The sequence below is a fragment of the Mustela lutreola genome, chromosome 11 (genome assembly GCF_030435805.1).
Source record: "Mustela lutreola isolate mMusLut2 chromosome 11, mMusLut2.pri, whole genome shotgun sequence".
Classification (NCBI taxonomy): Eukaryota; Metazoa; Chordata; class Mammalia; order Carnivora; family Mustelidae; genus Mustela; species Mustela lutreola.
In genome coordinates, this window is record NC_081300.1 from 27,925,416 (window position 1) to 27,942,147 (window position 16,732).

The 16,732-nt window shown below is 40.4% G+C and overlaps 1 long non-coding RNA gene across 1 annotated transcript in view; it reads left to right on the plus strand.

The window, feature by feature from the left end:
* LOC131811539 (uncharacterized) overlaps window positions 1-13,767 on the plus strand; it is a 36,365-nt gene extending 22,598 nt beyond the window's left edge. Inside the window, exon 3 of the long non-coding RNA XR_009345975.1 lies at window positions 12,997-13,767. This is a non-coding gene — a long non-coding RNA (uncharacterized LOC131811539). The remainder of the gene's footprint in view (window positions 1-12,996) is intronic.
* The last annotated feature ends 2,965 nt before the right edge of the window (window positions 13,768-16,732 follow it).

The following is a 16,732-nucleotide window of genomic DNA, read 5'->3' on the forward strand; positions in this document are numbered from 1 at the left end:
TAGGCTCCTGCCCAGAGGACATTCTCACAGTTCAAATACCTTTCTGTTTTCTTTTGGATTGGCTTCTTTTGTATCTGTTTTCCTTACCAATAAGGCGACACAAAAGCAGGCTGTCCAGGTGGTGCATGTTGTACCTCCCTCACCACCCTCACTTTTCTCATTAATTGGTCCATTTTCAAAGCTGAAACTGGCAGGCACTTACTCCTTTAAGGTCTCTCTGTCCCTGCCAAAAACAGCCATGTTAAAAAACCTATTTTATGGCTAGGGTTTCCAAAGTTACAGCCTCTCTCATTCCAACCAGCTTGGCAAGAAGGAGGCCAAAACACAGATTAAGCCATTTTCTCCTCGTTATCGCCCCATTAAGCTTGCAAAGATGCTGTGGAAGCCCAGAGCTTCATCTACCTGTTCTGGCCAAGGAGCCAGGAGAGTTTAGCACCTTCCTCTGAAAAAAGCCATTTATTCAATGAGTCAGGGAGAGGCCCCTCCTCTCCTGGCAAGGAGAGGAAACCCTACAAGTAGAGTGCAGTAAATCCTTGGCTGCTCAGGGCCCTTGGAGAATTCTGGTGAGGCCAGTGTTCCAGGTAGCTTAGGATGACTTCTTTAGACTTTAAAATTCAGAATAATTCCAGTTATTCTGAAAGAAGTTTCTACAAAGTATTCTCTGTATTTCCCCGTCTTCTTAAATAGAGTATCCTAACCATGCCCTAGTCCCTTCTGACTGTTCAGTGTTGTCTGTATTGACACCAATTCTACTGGCTTCAGTGAATCATATGCGTTGTGCAATACTGGTGGTCATATTCAGAATGCAAAAAGCTTTAGATTCTTATAGTCTGAATACAATAGCTCTTAAGCCTCCTTCCTCTACTGCTATCAATGAATCTGCTTTCAATAGAATATCCTCAAAAGAATGTCTAATTCATATACACAACAACATGCATGAATCTCAGAATAATTTTGCTGAGTGCCAAAAAGCTAGACAACCCCCCCCCCAAAGAGTCCACATGGTATGATTCTGCTTATATAAAACTCTATAGAATACAAAGTAATCTATAGTGACCAAAAGAAAATCAGTGGTTGCCTGGAGCGGAGGGGCAGGGTTACAAAGGGAAATAAGGTAACCTTCGGGGGTGAAGGGTATATTCCTGGTCTTGATGGTGGTGGTGGTTTCAAGAGTGTAAGTATTTGTCAAAACTTGGCAAACTGTGTACTTTAAATAAGTATCATTTATTTTACGTTAGTCATACCTCAAAGAAGGTATTTTAAATAAGTAAGTAAATAGGTGAATAAATAATAAATAAGAGCCATCCACTTATGCACTCGAATTCTTGTGGGAGCACTCAGGAATGGAGGCATGAGGCGAGTACTTTGCAGGAAGAGAGAGGCAGAGGGAGGCAGGTGGAACACGGCTCTCAGAGCAGACCTCTCCTCAGCTAGCAGCAGGGCAGAGAAGCACCTGCTCTGTGCGTGGAGCTCACCACTTCCTGAGTGTGGCCTCTGCCACAGGCATGCTCTTGGCACTTCATGGGGATTAACTCACTTACTCCTCACCAGGAGCCCGAGAGGTAGAGGTGCAAATTTTATTTTACTACTTTACAGATAAGAGAGATGAAGGCAAAGTGGGTTCTGGATATGAGAGATCATCTAAAACAGATATCCGAAAGATGGTTTCCAAAGTTCTAGGAGTTTACAGACTAAGATAACTCATGAAGGTAGTAGGTACATTTCTGTGGCATTGTGACCAAAACGCTTAACGACTTTATTTCTTATTCGTTAGTAGGTGTAATGGGAATTTAGTAACTGCCACTATAGTAAAAAAGTTGTAAGAAGTTTAAAAACAAAAACAAACCAATAATATATGGGGCAGTCCTCAAGGCCATAGAATACGTGGCTAATACATGTCATTCCCCAAATATCACCCATGCTCCCTAGTTCTATTAGCTAGTGTTTAAACATAATTAATAAAGGATTAGCAAAATATTCTCATCCAATAGGCCAAAACAAAATCCAAATGCTATTTGGATTCCTAATATGCAGATTTACATTTACAATAAAAGGCGATGACTGGGATCCCATTTTTATATTAGCTCTTCCGTTGTACTACTGATCACATACAAATCCGGAAGCAAACAATTCAGCAGTGGCCAGGCTTCAAGGGACAGAAGCAAAGGAAGAGAATGCCGAATAAGCCAGAAATACTTTTTACCTTAAATTACTAGTTCTTGTAAGAAGAAACTCCAACTAATGTCAGAACCTGTTATGTATCTTCATAGTGTATCATATACCACTAGGTGTAATAAACTATACATAGCTCTCAATTTAAAATCAGGCTCAGTCAATCTCACAGACACTTTCATCAAGTTAAAGAATCATTACAAATATTATTATGAGTAAGTGTCAGTGCTGCAGGAGCTAGTATGTATCTCAGCCTGGCACTCAATAAATACATATTAAATTAACGAGTGGAGTTCAAGATCCTGTTGCTCAAAATGAGGACAACCAGTCAAACATCACAGTTTTTTCCTTTTTAACAAGGTGCATTATAGACTGATGGGCTGTGAGTTTTTACCTCTTTGTACATGCCATTGTAGTGCTCCTCGTGAGACTTCAATAAAGATTCATGGCTTAACTGACTGCAATTTACTGACTCCGCGATTTTTCTCAGGACCAGTGCTGGGACAGGTCCTCTGTTATTTTCTGTGTATATTCTAGAATATAAATTACACTGCCAATACAAAATAAACGACATTAAACCATGCATTGAATTCTAAGGAAATGCCCTAAAAATGCCTTTCACATAGCCCCTCCTTGCATTCTGCCTCATTTCCGGCTACTTCTTTCCTACTGCAGAGACTCTACATTCACTCTTAGAGATGTTCAGTCACTAGGTCTATTGCATGATGTAGCCATTACTACAAATAAGGCTTATATTATTTTTTTGCCTCTCTATCTAAATATTTTCATCTCTCAGTTCCAGACCACTCTGCTTGATCCTCTGAGAAGGCAAATAATTTCTTCTGTCAATGGATATGATTCCCCAGAAGATACTGATGCATTTGGGAGTATAGTTTGGCCAGTGAAGGAGATAACCTGAAACCACAAACCGCCCTAAACACTCTATTATTAACAAAGAGAAAAAGGCCGAATTGAGTTGGAGAAAAGCCTTGCTGAATGATAAATTGCCAGACCCTGTGTAGCTCAGGAGGTTTCACCCCAGCTGCATTTTTATGAATTCTTGAGGAAAGAACTTTGAAATGGAAAGTCTAATAGTCAGGATTTGAATGGCTGCATTTGCTCCGTAAGTGGCCTGAGTCTTGAGAAACATGGCTGAGAAATTCACCCTGTACATCTCCCCACTCCTGACCCTTTAGGTTGCTCTCCTCACGCAAAATCACATCATTCAAATTGCTGCCAGTACTTTTATTCCAGTTTAAGCTGTGGATTTAGGGTAATAGCCATAATTCCAGAAACTTCTCTGGAAGCAAGCAGTTGTTATTCTGGTTAAAGGCTCTGACTCAACCTTGCTATTTTTTATAACTGTTTGGGTTTTTTATTCTCCTTGAGTTATGGCTTCCTATTTGTTTTATTTCCTCCCTCCTACTACCTTGGAAGCCTCTTGAGAGAAGTTTCTACAGTATCCATTCAGGTCCTTGATCATTAGTGGACACTTATTATACCTTTGAAACATGGAATTGACTGTCAAGGGGAAGCCTAGCAGGATAAAAACAAAGTGACTCTACCGTACCGGTTGATTACAATGTTATAGCTGCCCTTAACTTTAGAGGAGACATTTTAGAAGCAGGGAGAGAGTACAGTAGGTTTCCAAGCGGCAAGGATTTACCTTCTCTAGATAGCTACGTACTTCAGACCACCCAGCTACCACACATGGGCACAAATGATGTGTGTCACTGTTAACCCTACCCACCATCAGTAGAGAGGAAGGTCCAAATACAGGCTGAGCCCCGATGATTAGAAGAGTTCAAATCATACTTATAGATAAAGGATATGGTGTCTAGGATGCGCTTTAAAATATTCCAGAAAAACAAAGATTTTGTTTGTTTTTGTATTTTTGGTGGGGAGGAAAGAGATAAAACAAGAATTAACAATGTTGATAATTACTCAAAGTTAAGTGATGGCACATGAGGTATATATACTATTCTATTTTTGTGTATATTTGAAAGATTAAGTAACTTTTAAAAAATTAGGTAAAAAGTAAGACAAAAGTGAGAGGTGCCCTTAGAAACTGTCCAAGCAAGAGAAGAAGAGCTTTCTTCTGTCTGTTAGAATTTTTATGTCATTTTAAAATGATATTGTGGATATTACAAGAAACTTCACTTTGAGTCTTATTTCATGAGGGCCCCAAGTCTGAGAACACAGAGAGTTAGGTGTCCATATATTCTAAAGAGAGGTGCTAGAATCTCTATACAATAGTTGCAAGTAAGGTGGCTATTATGGATCAAGTTGTGTCCTCCAAAAAGGTAGGTTGAAGTCCTAATCCCAGGTACCTATGGATCTCATCCTATTTAGAAATAAATTCTTTGCAGATGTACTCAAGTGAAGAAGAGAGCATGTTGGACTAAGGTGAACTCTAGGATTTGAATGGCTGCATTTGCCATTGACCGGTGTCGTTACGAGAAGAGATGACACACAGAAACACACACAGAGGGAAAAAAGCCATGCAAAGACAAGGCAGAAATCAGAGGGATGCATCTGCAAGTCAAGGAATGTTAAGGGTTGCTGGCAACCATCAGAAGCTAGGAGAGGCATAGAACAGATTCTCCCTCAGAGTGTCCAGAAGGAGCCAAGTCCGCTGATACCTTGGTTTCAGACTTCTATTCTCCAGTACTGTGACAGAATGGATTTCTGTTGTTTTGAGCCACCCAGTTTGTGGTAATTTGCTACTTCAGCTCTAGGAAACTAATTCAGTGGCCAAACATTGGTTCTGTTGCTCATAGCTCATTATTCTTCCTTCTTCTATCATGTAATATGGGGACTTGGAGACAGCTGGGGAGAATGCATCTCTACAGAGAGTTTCCAGGAAGTATGGCTCTTTCTGCTCAACTCTTCATATTCAACCAAGTCAAGGAGCTTCCAGAAAACTGTTGGGGAGCTTGACCTGTGACTCTGGATTCTGAAGGATTCAGAACCTACTGCCTGATTCCCATGTGAAGATGTCCAACAGCAGCAGCCTGTGGTAATTGAAGAATGGTGAGGACTGTGCTGGCTTCCAAGTATTTCCTGTGGGCTACAAGAAAGGCCAATGGATTCTGCAGAAGTGGCTAGGCATATGCCCTTTTGAAAGGATACTGCTCAAGAACTGAGGGAGCCACAGCAGAAAGATTCAACATGAGGTTTGCCACCAGCAGCTTGAAGTAGAAGGGAGATTCAAAAGTTGTTCAGACAGAGGAGGCATCAGAGTACTTTGAAACCATTAAGGGTTGGACCTTAGGAAGTAGAAGATTGACAAAAAACCCACAAAAGTGCCCCATGAGAGAAGGTTCACCTAACACAAAATGAGCCCAATATGGTAGAAGGAGAAAACTTGCTACTAAAAGTTGTGCTTTTTCCCTCAAGTTTTCTTTTCTCTTGGGGTATGGAGTGTAGAAAAACAAATTCTATCAAGAAGAAGGTCAGAAAGAGGAAAGATATCACACTCCATCCCTCCCCATCCCCTGCCTTTCTGAGCTCGTGTGATGTGGAGCTTTTTGCCACTGTTGACCTAACAATCCAATACCTCAAAATGAGACTGTCTGTTGATATCTAAAAATGACTTGGAAAACTAGGGGCTCTGTGACATCACCAAAGACAGAGAGAGCCAGTGGCAGGTAGAAATTAAATTTGTTTCTTTCTTACACCCTACTCCAGCCAGCTTATCCAATAAACCAGTAATACTTGCTAGTTTCACCATCTCTAAAGTAGTATAAGCTACTTAACGGTAAGAGCTATGTAATATATGCCTTTAATTACTTCATACAAATATCTAACAGAATCTTGAACACAAAATATCTAGCAATAATTTTAGCTAGTTAAACACTCCTTAAATCCCTTGGGTTTTATGATTAGCACAATACCTATAATTCATATACTTTTTGAAAATGTATAAAGTACTTCCGTATTTGTGGATGTGTGCTGTGTGTAATTTCATCTTCTCAACAATCATGTAAGTTCAGGAAGGCAGACATTAGCCCCAAACATCTAGTTCAAGAAATGAAGATTCACCTTCTCTAGCTAGTGAATGATGGTGAAAGACTCCAGTCATGGTCTTCTAATTTCAAAGCCAATGCTCTTTTTCTCCAACACAAGGTTTCCTATAAATTGAGAGTAATTTGGGGAGGAAGGATCTTGGGTTATGAGAATTAGTGGCAAATGATGACTCTGGGTGGCAAGGGAAAGATGTGCCTGGTCACATCACACCCAAGACTTCATCTGTATGTACCGAGCTTGAAAAGAATATATGCATGCTCATTCATGAAGTTCATATCAATGTTCTCATGTCCTACTTGGGGTGGTTGGACATCTTGCCTTCTCCTATAAATCCCCCTCACTCAAAGACAGGAGCCATGGCTAACATTCCATCTCCACCCCTTTTCAGATCCTGGCAGCCATGCACCATCATCACTCATGCACAGAAATGTTTTCCCAGCCTCCCTTTAGAAGACCATGTGCTCTGAAATGCAGCTTCAAGCCTAGTAATAGATTTTCCCCAAGCCACCCATACTCTTTTGTCTGTGACCAATTGCACAATTTCAAATCCAGCTGGCTTGGCTTAGGGGTGTGGTTGGAAGCCAAAAAAGAGTTTGTCTTAATGCAGCACAAACACAGAGTCACAATCATGGCTTTGGCTTCCCTAGTCCCTTGCTTGACCCCACTGAGTGAACTGACTATGACATCACCCCTGTTTACTTTCAAGGTCTCAGTGCCTACCCAAAGATTCATCAACCAACCTGGTTCTGACCCAACTTCAGGACCTGGAGTCCAAAGATATTTATTTCTTTGAACCTCAGTTTCTGCATTTGTAGAATATGATAGTCATTTCATTTTGCAGAACTGTTATGAAGATTTAAGGAAATTATATATGTAAAGCACTTGTCACTGTGCCTGCACAGAGTATAACTTCAATAAACAGTGACAATAATAATAATAATATTAAAAATAAGTCATAATTTTTACTTATTATATTGCAAACCATAATAGCTTGAAATCTGAACTGGCCACCTTCTTAGTTGGGTTAGTTTTCTTTGGCTCCATGCAAATTTAATGAGGTAGTGGATCACATGTCCCATTCTATTAACTTTTTTTCCAAATCAACATCATTACTAGTTGAACACTGTACTGGGCACTGTGGGAATTTCAAAGAAGAGGAAGACACACTTCTAGACTTGTAGGAACCATGAGTCTCACAGAAGAGTTAAGGCATACACATATTAAGCTACTGGATGGCAATATAGCCTAGTGACAGTTTAGCAAAGTTAGAAAATGCCTTTCTTTCCAATCTCACTGAAACTCGTCCCTTCTTAGAAATTCCTCCAGCTGTCAATCATCAGCTTTGGCCCCCAGTGCCCAAACATGTTTCTAAATGGAAGCTATGTTGGAGCATGTTTTTTTCTATTAGTATAAGCAGCTGTCATGTACAAATTGATGGTTATCTGAAGATCTATTAGGGAGAGGAAGGTGGTCACCTTGATGTCACCAGAATATATATATATATGCACACATAGAATCCCCACATTCAACCTCTTTGAAATGAACTTGCTCATTGTATTATAAAAAATACATAATTGTGTGGACAATTTCTCCATCATAATCTGCTCTATAATTCAGAAAAAATTCTACCTTGCCAAAGGAAATAAGATGTTGGCAATCAACATGTCTCCTCAAACCTTGTCAAAGAGCCATAACTGTTATAAAATAAACAAATAGATCATCAAAACATTCCTTTTCCCTTTCCCCCTTGCTCTCTCTTGTCTCTGTCTCTCTCTGTCTCTTTGTCTCTTATTTTTTTTTCCACTTTGAATGCTCTATTGGATTGTAGAAGATTTCACAGTTTTCTCCAGCTCTGGAAAAATCGTTAGGCCCTTCTGCTGGTCGGCTTTGGAAACATTTGGAACAAATTATCTCTACTTTTGGAATCTGAATAAAGGAATGTGAGCCTCACTAGAGAAATGTGAAATCTAGGGTGGGATTCGCGAAATGGTTTAAGGTTTGCTTTTGCACACATACTTTTTTTTAGTTTGTTTGGGTTTGGAACATAGTACAAGAAAAATAACAGGACTTGCAATGTGCTTTCCATAATTCCTTTGCTTTTCATAAAACCCACTGGCCCCTCCCCCAGTGCTCCATCATCACCCTCAGTAGCTTCCCAGCTTGAATGTCAAGCATGTGCTTCTTACATAACATGAAATCCACCAGTTAAGGTAAGGTGAAAGGAAGGAGATTTTTCTAGGGATTTTCTTAACTCAATCCCACGTATACCTTTTGTTATGCTACCAACTTCATGATGTCCAAATACCCCTCCAAGAAGTTGACAAAGTCCCCGAGGAAGTTATTGAAACTTCATGAATATCAATATTGAGTTGTGTTATCTGAGCACCAAAGTAGCTATATCAGTGCAACTCAAGCTATTTAGGTTCTGACGGAGCTGATTTCAGTCCTATACCGCTTTCAAGACTTTGGTCATCTTTTTTGCCCAAGTGCTGTGGTTGGTATTTGGTGATACCAAGAAGGAGGACCTAAGAGGTTGAGAGATAACACAGACATCTTCCTGGGCCACAGGTGCTTCTAAGACATTCTTCTTGGTGTTTCTAGACTACACTCCCTTCCTGCTCTGCAGACATAGCACCTTCGGGAAGAGAGGGCACTCGGTTTCACAGAGGAGGCCAACATCAGGGAATAGAGGACTCCAGAACCTCGGCTTCAGAAGGGGGAAATCCTTATGGAACATTTTCCCCGCTTTGTTTTTCATGTTGCTAAGAGAGCCATCGTGATCACACCTGTTTAATCTTCTAAACAGTCTATTTTCAACATTCTCTTCAATTATTCCTGGACAAATAAGACATTTGTCAAATCATGTCTTCATTTTTAGTTCAGAAAAAATGTAGACACTCCAATACTTCTACGGTTTATAAAGCCTATTCAGAGGTTCCCTAAGACCTCGTCAAACCTCAGCAGTTCTTTCCCTCAACCCTACACAATGGCTTAGTTAGTAAATATGTATCCCATTCAACCAATGATAAGATGGAAGTGCCTGGGTTAGGTTCACCCACTGCTGAATGGAAAAGCACACATGGCCTATACAACATCATATTACTCAGCCTTAAAAAAGAATGAAATTCTTTTTTTTTTTTTAAGATTTTATTTATTTATTTGTGAGAGAGAGAGAAGCAGACTCCCTGCCTTGAAAACATTGTGCTAAGTGAAATAAGCCAGACACAAGGACTAATATTGTATAATTTCCCTTACATGAGGTACCTATAAGAGGAAAATTCATAGAGACAGAAAATAGAATAAAGGCTACCAGGGAATGAGGAAGGGGAGAAAGAGTAAATGAAAAGTTACTGTCTAATGAGTACAGAGTTTCCATTTGGGTTGATGGGAAAGTTCTGGAAATGGATGGTGGTAATGGTGGCATAACACTGTGAATGTACTTAATGTCATGGAACTGTACACTTAAAATGCTTAAAGTGGTCAATTTAATGTTACATATATTTTATCACAATAAGAAAACAAAGTTTTGGGACTAAACTAAAGGTTTGCAGACTCTTATTACTGGAAAGAGAGCCTAATAACATTCTTTGAGGTAAAGAGATACGTTATGGCTGCTACCAAGTAGGTAGAATCGCTCATAATAGAAAACTGTGGTGCACAGAACCTTACTCGAATCAGGGACATTTTGGACAGAGCATCTGTTATTAAGAGTAGGACTAGGTAGCCCTCCATTGCCTTCTCCCATCAGGAATTTTCTAATGAGGTTTCCTGCATCCTAGACAGAAACCAAGGTTAGGAAATTTGCAGAGCCTGTCTTAGGTCTGGTTATCCATCTACAGCATGAAAAGAGGTGAGCCCAGAAGAAAGGTCTGCCTTCACTTCTTAGCACTTGAGCTCTGGAAGCATCATACCTAGAGCTCTATCTACTCTTTCACACCGTAACCCAGCCCACTAGTAAATGGGACCAAAGAAGGGCTATGGTTCTGAGCAACGCAATGGGTCCCTCCCATCCAAGAGTGCAAAGGGATCAGATGAGATTACTAGAGAGGTGCTTGACAGAGAGGCAGGGGGCCTGGGAGAAACACTTTCGCTCCTCTCTCCAACATAGCTCATTTGCTGCCCAGAGTCCTTTCTCTTGTTCATGAGTGCTTTCCCATATATTTTAGATTATTGATGATATGAGCCCCCAAATCAATGGAGTGCTCCTGCAGTCTAGGGAAGGTGTAAAGAATCTGAAACTGAAGTGCCACCAAGAAAAAGAGGATAACCATTATTCATGAGAATCAGAACCACCTCTTGGGACGGCAGAGTAAAACCTGTGAAGAGCATGTATTCAGGTAGAAATGCTTCTAACAGAAAAGTGTGGTTCTGGGAACTTTACTTACATCAGGTATACTCTGGACAGAGCATTTCTTAACATTTTTCCTGCTGGTGTCAAGAAGCACAAAACAGTTTAAAATAAAGAGCGTCATCTTGGAATTCCCTCCTTTGATTTGGAAAGATGGTAGCAAAGTGTGAAAGAAAGGCCATCCAACTAAGTGTCAGGAGGCTGGGGCTGGAACACAGACTCTGCCACTCTGTGTGCCTCTGGGTCAATCATGTCCGCTTTATTCCTCAACTTCTCCACTGGACAAATGACAAACTGGTTTAGAGCAGTGGTGTAAACTGGCGCATGCTTTGGAGTGTGTTCTAAGAAGTATTTATGTGAGGATTCTCCTCCCTACTTAGTGATTCAGACTCTGTATATGTATGTGTGTGTTGGGAGAGTAAAGCAGTAAGTGGGGAGTTGGGAGGGTGGCGCACACACACAGGCTTTCAAAACAGTTCCTCTGATGATTCAATATGCACCCCTGGTTGTCATCTATTGATCAAAATTATAGCGAAGGTCACTTGCAGTTCTAATATTCCTAAGATTTTATAAAAACAAAGACTAAATACCTACTAAAAACCATCAAACGTAGTTTTTACAAAGATCTTATGAGAAAATAATGCATATGAATGTCCTAGAATATGGTACTATACAAATGTAAGCAATTATTAGGGTTCCCATAATTTTGTGTATTATTCAAGTGGTTCATCAAATATTGACCAAATCCTCTTAGATTAGAAATTCTGCAATGATAAGTCTAGGGAATAGGATCTACACTTGGCACTTTTGCTTGAGTTTTTCCTAGGGAGAGCATTTCCCAAAATAATAATATTCCTGCTTGTTTTCTGATAATGTGAATGCACGTAAGTCGAAACAAGATAGCCCCAGATATATGCCCATTTCCTAGTAAAGGTAAGCCATGGAAAACATGGATCTATCTAAAATCTACCCATTTTTCTCAGCTCAGATGCTGTGTCTCCTGAAGATTTCTGGTCTTACTAAAGAGATGTGTGTTGTTTTATTGTCACCACACTATCCCTAGAAGCTGATAGCTGTCCTTGTGTCCTGGCTTCTAGAATGACCCTTAAGGTAGAGTTTGTTAGTATGCCACAAAGTTTCTTAGCCTAGAAACTTTCATTTCCATTGAGCTAATGAGAGTGCTGTCACCTAAATTTTCATTGTTTTAAGAGCAAGTGGAGGCTGACAGTTTCCTTTCAAGCTTGAATGATGAAGAGAAAACATCCCACAGCCTCATCTGGTTGGCTTGCTGCGAGGTAATGAGCCCTGTGTAGCACCCATCTCTGCTAGACTGGGATGACCTTATGTCTGGTAATGCATCAGGGAAGAGTGAAAAACGTACTGCGGGTCCCGCCAACAATTCCCCCAGGACGTGCTGAATGTGCCAAACGGTTTAGTAAATAGATCTCAAGTTACTGTGTTGAAACCTATTCCAACGTATTGCAACACAGAATGTCTCAATCTAAAGGTCATGCTTTACTTTGTGAAGACCCTGTAAGAAGGAGACAAGGGGGTGGCTGGACAGGGAATGAATGGAAGTGAGAGTCAGGAGACAGAATATTCGTAACATTTAAAAACAAATTTCAAAACCTTCCCTAATTGCATCCTATTCCTAGCCCAGACAAAGACTTGTTGCCAGCCTTTGTTCCAAGACTTGCTGGAGTTTCTTGGGGTAGGGTAACAGTACGGTATGGGTGGGGGTAGGGGAAGCTGGCCTATGTCCTACAAAGGCTGGGAGAGCGTACCATGACGGTGTGAAGCTAGGATGGAGTTCAAAGGGCTCAACTTTCCTGATGGCTGCTTCTGCTGCTTCTGCTGCTTCTTTTTCTCCTCCTTCTTTTCTCTTCTCTTCTCTCCTTTCCTTTTCTTCTTTCCTTCCTTCCTTCCCTTGGCTGTTTTTTCCTTTCCTGACTTCTTGCTTTCTTAGCTTTTGGAGTTCTTTGGGGGAAGAATAAAAGAGGACTTAGATATATGAATCTTGCTTAAAATAACTGCTGGACATTGCCTGGGTGCAGAGAAGAGTAAAGAGATTGGAAAGAACTTGGATCAAATCTGGCATTGTAAGTACATGTAAGCAGTGGCTGCCTCCATACTGTGGTTTGAAAAATGCCTGGGGAAGGGACATCTTGCTCCCACCATTATTGGCTTTTATTACTGAAGATCTTAAACAAAGTGTTTACTTTGATTCAGTGGATACCTGTTGAACAGCTATTATGTTCTTAGTGATGTATGGTATCAAAAAGTCAATACCCACTTCCAAGAAGCTCACTCCCTTTTGAGTGATGGGCTTTTGCCCCACTACCCCCACATGTGCTTACATTGCTTTTCTGTGTTTTCAAATTATAATTTCTCTTTCACATTTTCTCTTTTTGCCTCCTTCCCACTGCCATTAAACTTGAAATCTCCAGAGCATGCGTTTTATACAGAGTGCTGAACATATCCCTGAGAACAACAGTGAAAACGGGAAAAAACCCTACCTATATTTTCCAGTGTCTATTAGTGCAAGAGCCCAAGAATCCATGAGGTGAAAAGGGGTCAGGCTACATCCTGGTGTTTGGAACCTGTCTCGGCAAACAAGTCCATGGAGAAGAGAACCTTAATTTATTTGAGTGGCTACAGAGCAACATCACTCTGAAGAATGAAGTATCTGGATGCTATGGTGGCATCTCCAGTCCTCAGAACACACTGACTCAATGACATTAGCTTGAATCTTATTAAATTGCTGATATCTGACTGCTTTGACCTACAAAAATGACAATTTTCTAAGGTTCAGTCTAATACAAAGCAGAATTTGGAAAAGCCCATGATGGAAGCAAACACAATCACAAGAAGGAAAGAGAAGCATATGGTTAGATTTAGGAACTTATACTTCTTGAAACTCTATTTCTGGCTATAGACTGAAAATAGCTCTCTAAATTCTTATGTTAAAACCTGATTCCCTGTGAGGGTATTAAGAGGTGGGGTCTTTGGGAAATGATCTTGAAGGTGGAGCCCATGTGAATGGAAGCAGTCCCTTTATAGAACAGACCTCAGAGAGCTCCTTTCACCTAGTGAGGGCATAGTAAAAGATGGCTATCTATGAACCAGGGAGCAGGCTTTCTCCAGATACTCTACCTGCCAGTGCCTCCATGATCCTGGATTTCCCAGCTTCCAGAACTGTGAGAAAAAAATTTATCATTTGCAAGCCACCCAGTTTGTTTTGTTACAGCAGCCCAAATGGACTAGAACACCTCTCTTCTTCCCTTTGGCCTTCTCAAACTTATTACATCTCTATGCGTAAATACTTTTAAGGGGGAATGCAGCTGGCTGACAGCAAGACTCTAACACAAGGGGTGGTTTCGAGGGGAGAGGCTTGACCTAAAGAACAGGATGAAGTCACCAGGAAATTGAGTGGACATCACAAAATAGCAAAATTTGTTACTTTGTAGTTCTGTTAACAATCAGTTCACTAAGGTTATTGTTCCAACAGTCTCAAAGTGTTTGCATTAGCTAGAAGGCATTAAGGAACATATACAGTATTTATGCAACAAAATCACAGCTTGGTTGCCATCACAATTTGTTTACTCCATAAAAATAGTCTTGTGAGGTCCACAAGTTCTGAATTACACACCTCAAGACCACTCTGCATTAAGATGCAGCCAGGTGGTGTTTTTATTTGTTTTTTCTATATTTATATTAAGCAAGATCAAAAGAAAATCGACTCAACTTGGCATTCATCCCTTTTGTCTAATTTTGTGTTTCAAAAGAATTACTAAAAAAAGTCTGTGTGATCTCCAATTTATCAGTTCAAGTATTGGGGATAACTGGTTATGCTGAACGATTTTTAAGTTTTGTTTCAAGTCCACGAGCTTCAGGTTCTCTGATATAGTAGAAAAAGCCCTAAACTGGAAGTCAGGGTTCCAAGCTAGTCCTGCAAAAAAATACTTGTGTGATCTTGAGAAGTAAACAAGACACATCTGTTCATCCATGATAGGAGAAGACTGGACCACATATCCCATTCTAGTTCAACCCAATGTTCCTTGAAAGGCTGAAAGAGAAAGAGGAGACTTCCCTAATTACAAGTGGGAAAAGAGAAAGAGGTTAATCAGAAAATGACATTTTCTGACCTGAAATTTTATGAATCTTACCTGAAAGATCAAACAAATACGTAACATTTATCAGACTGGTTGTATTCACCTGGACAGGAAATTCCATGTCAGAGTGTATTACCGAAGTCCTATTCTATCCTTCTGTGTCGACCGATATTTTTAGCCAATTGTTGATAGGCCAGCCCTTAGAAATGTTTAAGCCCTCAATTAGTGTACACTATTATTCCTTAGTTGGAAATAAGAGCTGATGTTCTGAATTGATAGTCTTTCCAAATGGCTAGACTCTCTAAGCTCTAGGTTCTAACCAACCTAACCTAACTAACATGTATCTAGCACGAAATTAGATCATTTGTCCCATCTATGAATGTAAGGTGTGACAATCCCAACAAGGAGGACCTTTTTGAAGCTAGATAAAATTAATACGATAAAAATATTTCCCATTCATTCCTACCTTGAGCTGTTCCAGAGTAAGTCCTGGAGAACAGACTGTTCTATTTTTTTTTTTTTAAATCAAAATCATCTAAACTTAATTTTAAATATGTGTTCTTCCATCAAAAACATCACACATATATCAGAATGACACTCCTTATCTCATCTTGTTTCTCTCCCACCATGTCTGCTCCTCATCCTCAACCACAAAACAAACCAACACAAAGCAAAAAAGTCAGACTGGCTAAGTTTTCAATGACTCAATTGATAGGGCATTATAGAATCAGTCAGAGAGAAGATGCTGAAACCTCTCCACCTTCCTGCTGCCTGGTGCCCTTTGGGAGTCTCTCCAAATGTCCCTTTGCTCTCTGCAGCAGCTCTAAAAATAGAGGATGACTGCTCAGTACAGGTGTTGTTTGTGAAAATGTTCTTCTTGCATTTAGCCTGCCTAGCTTAGTGATTAGTGCTCTGCAGACACTCAGCATCCCCTGGACTCTGCTGTGTCAGCTTTTCTTTATAATAGTGAGGGAGCTGGAGGATAATTCTGGGACTGCTGTTTATAGGGACTCTCTTTCTCCCTTAGAACACAGAGCAGGCTTTCTTCCTTTCTCAGCCCACCATTAAGAACATGCTCCAGAACAGCCTGGAGGGAATCTCAAGATGAGTCTGCAACTACAGTGCCCCCCAGAATGTACTAGTTTTTTCAAATGCATCTATTTTCTACACAAAACTGGCACACATGGGTAGGGGATAAAAAACAAGGAGGCTAAAAATGTAGTGTGTTCCTTGTGGACCTTGCAATAATTATATTCATAAAATCACAAGACAATACCTTATGATGGAAACTCAGAGCTCATCCGGTCCTGGGGTTGTTAAGCCTTAGTAGGCTTCACGTTCTTACCACATAAGTTGGTTTCAAGTGCTGGGTTTCATGTCCATTCTTAATACTCTGATTCAGTAGGTCTTGGGGAAGCCTAGGGATCTGGCTTTCCAGATGTACATCCAGATGATGTGGATGCCATTGGTCCTCAAACTAAACAGTGAGAATGACTTCTCTGGATAATTCTTTTATGTAAGATAAGGAAAGTGAGATGCAGAACATGGAAGCAACTCTTTAATTAGGGCTGCAACTAGAACTCCGATTCACTGTCTCCTTACCCAGAATTCTTTCCATAGGAAATCATATGATTTCCACATGTGCAAGCCCATGAATATTGATGATACAACATTCATGCAGATGCTGTTGAGGTAAAAGTTCAAAAGGCATCTTTGAATGAGAAGGCTATTACCCACCGCCCTGCCATTCACTGTTAGTGAATGGGGGAGGAGGTATACCCTTATGCCCTAGCCATTAAATTTTGGTGGTTGCTTGGACCAGCCATGACATCTCTCTAAGCTTTGAATTTCAAAACTAGTATAACCAACTAACCTTCCCTACCTGATGATGGTAATTGAGGTGACATGGCTGTGTCCTTGACTGAAAACTCAGGTGAAAGTCTAGATCCCTCCTGCCAGACTCAAAAGATCCAGTGCCAGAATCACTGGACTACAAATGAGGGTAAGCCTGATGCACTGCCAGAGATCAGCAGCGCTGGTTTGTGATTGACAAGGAAGTAGGAAGACACTC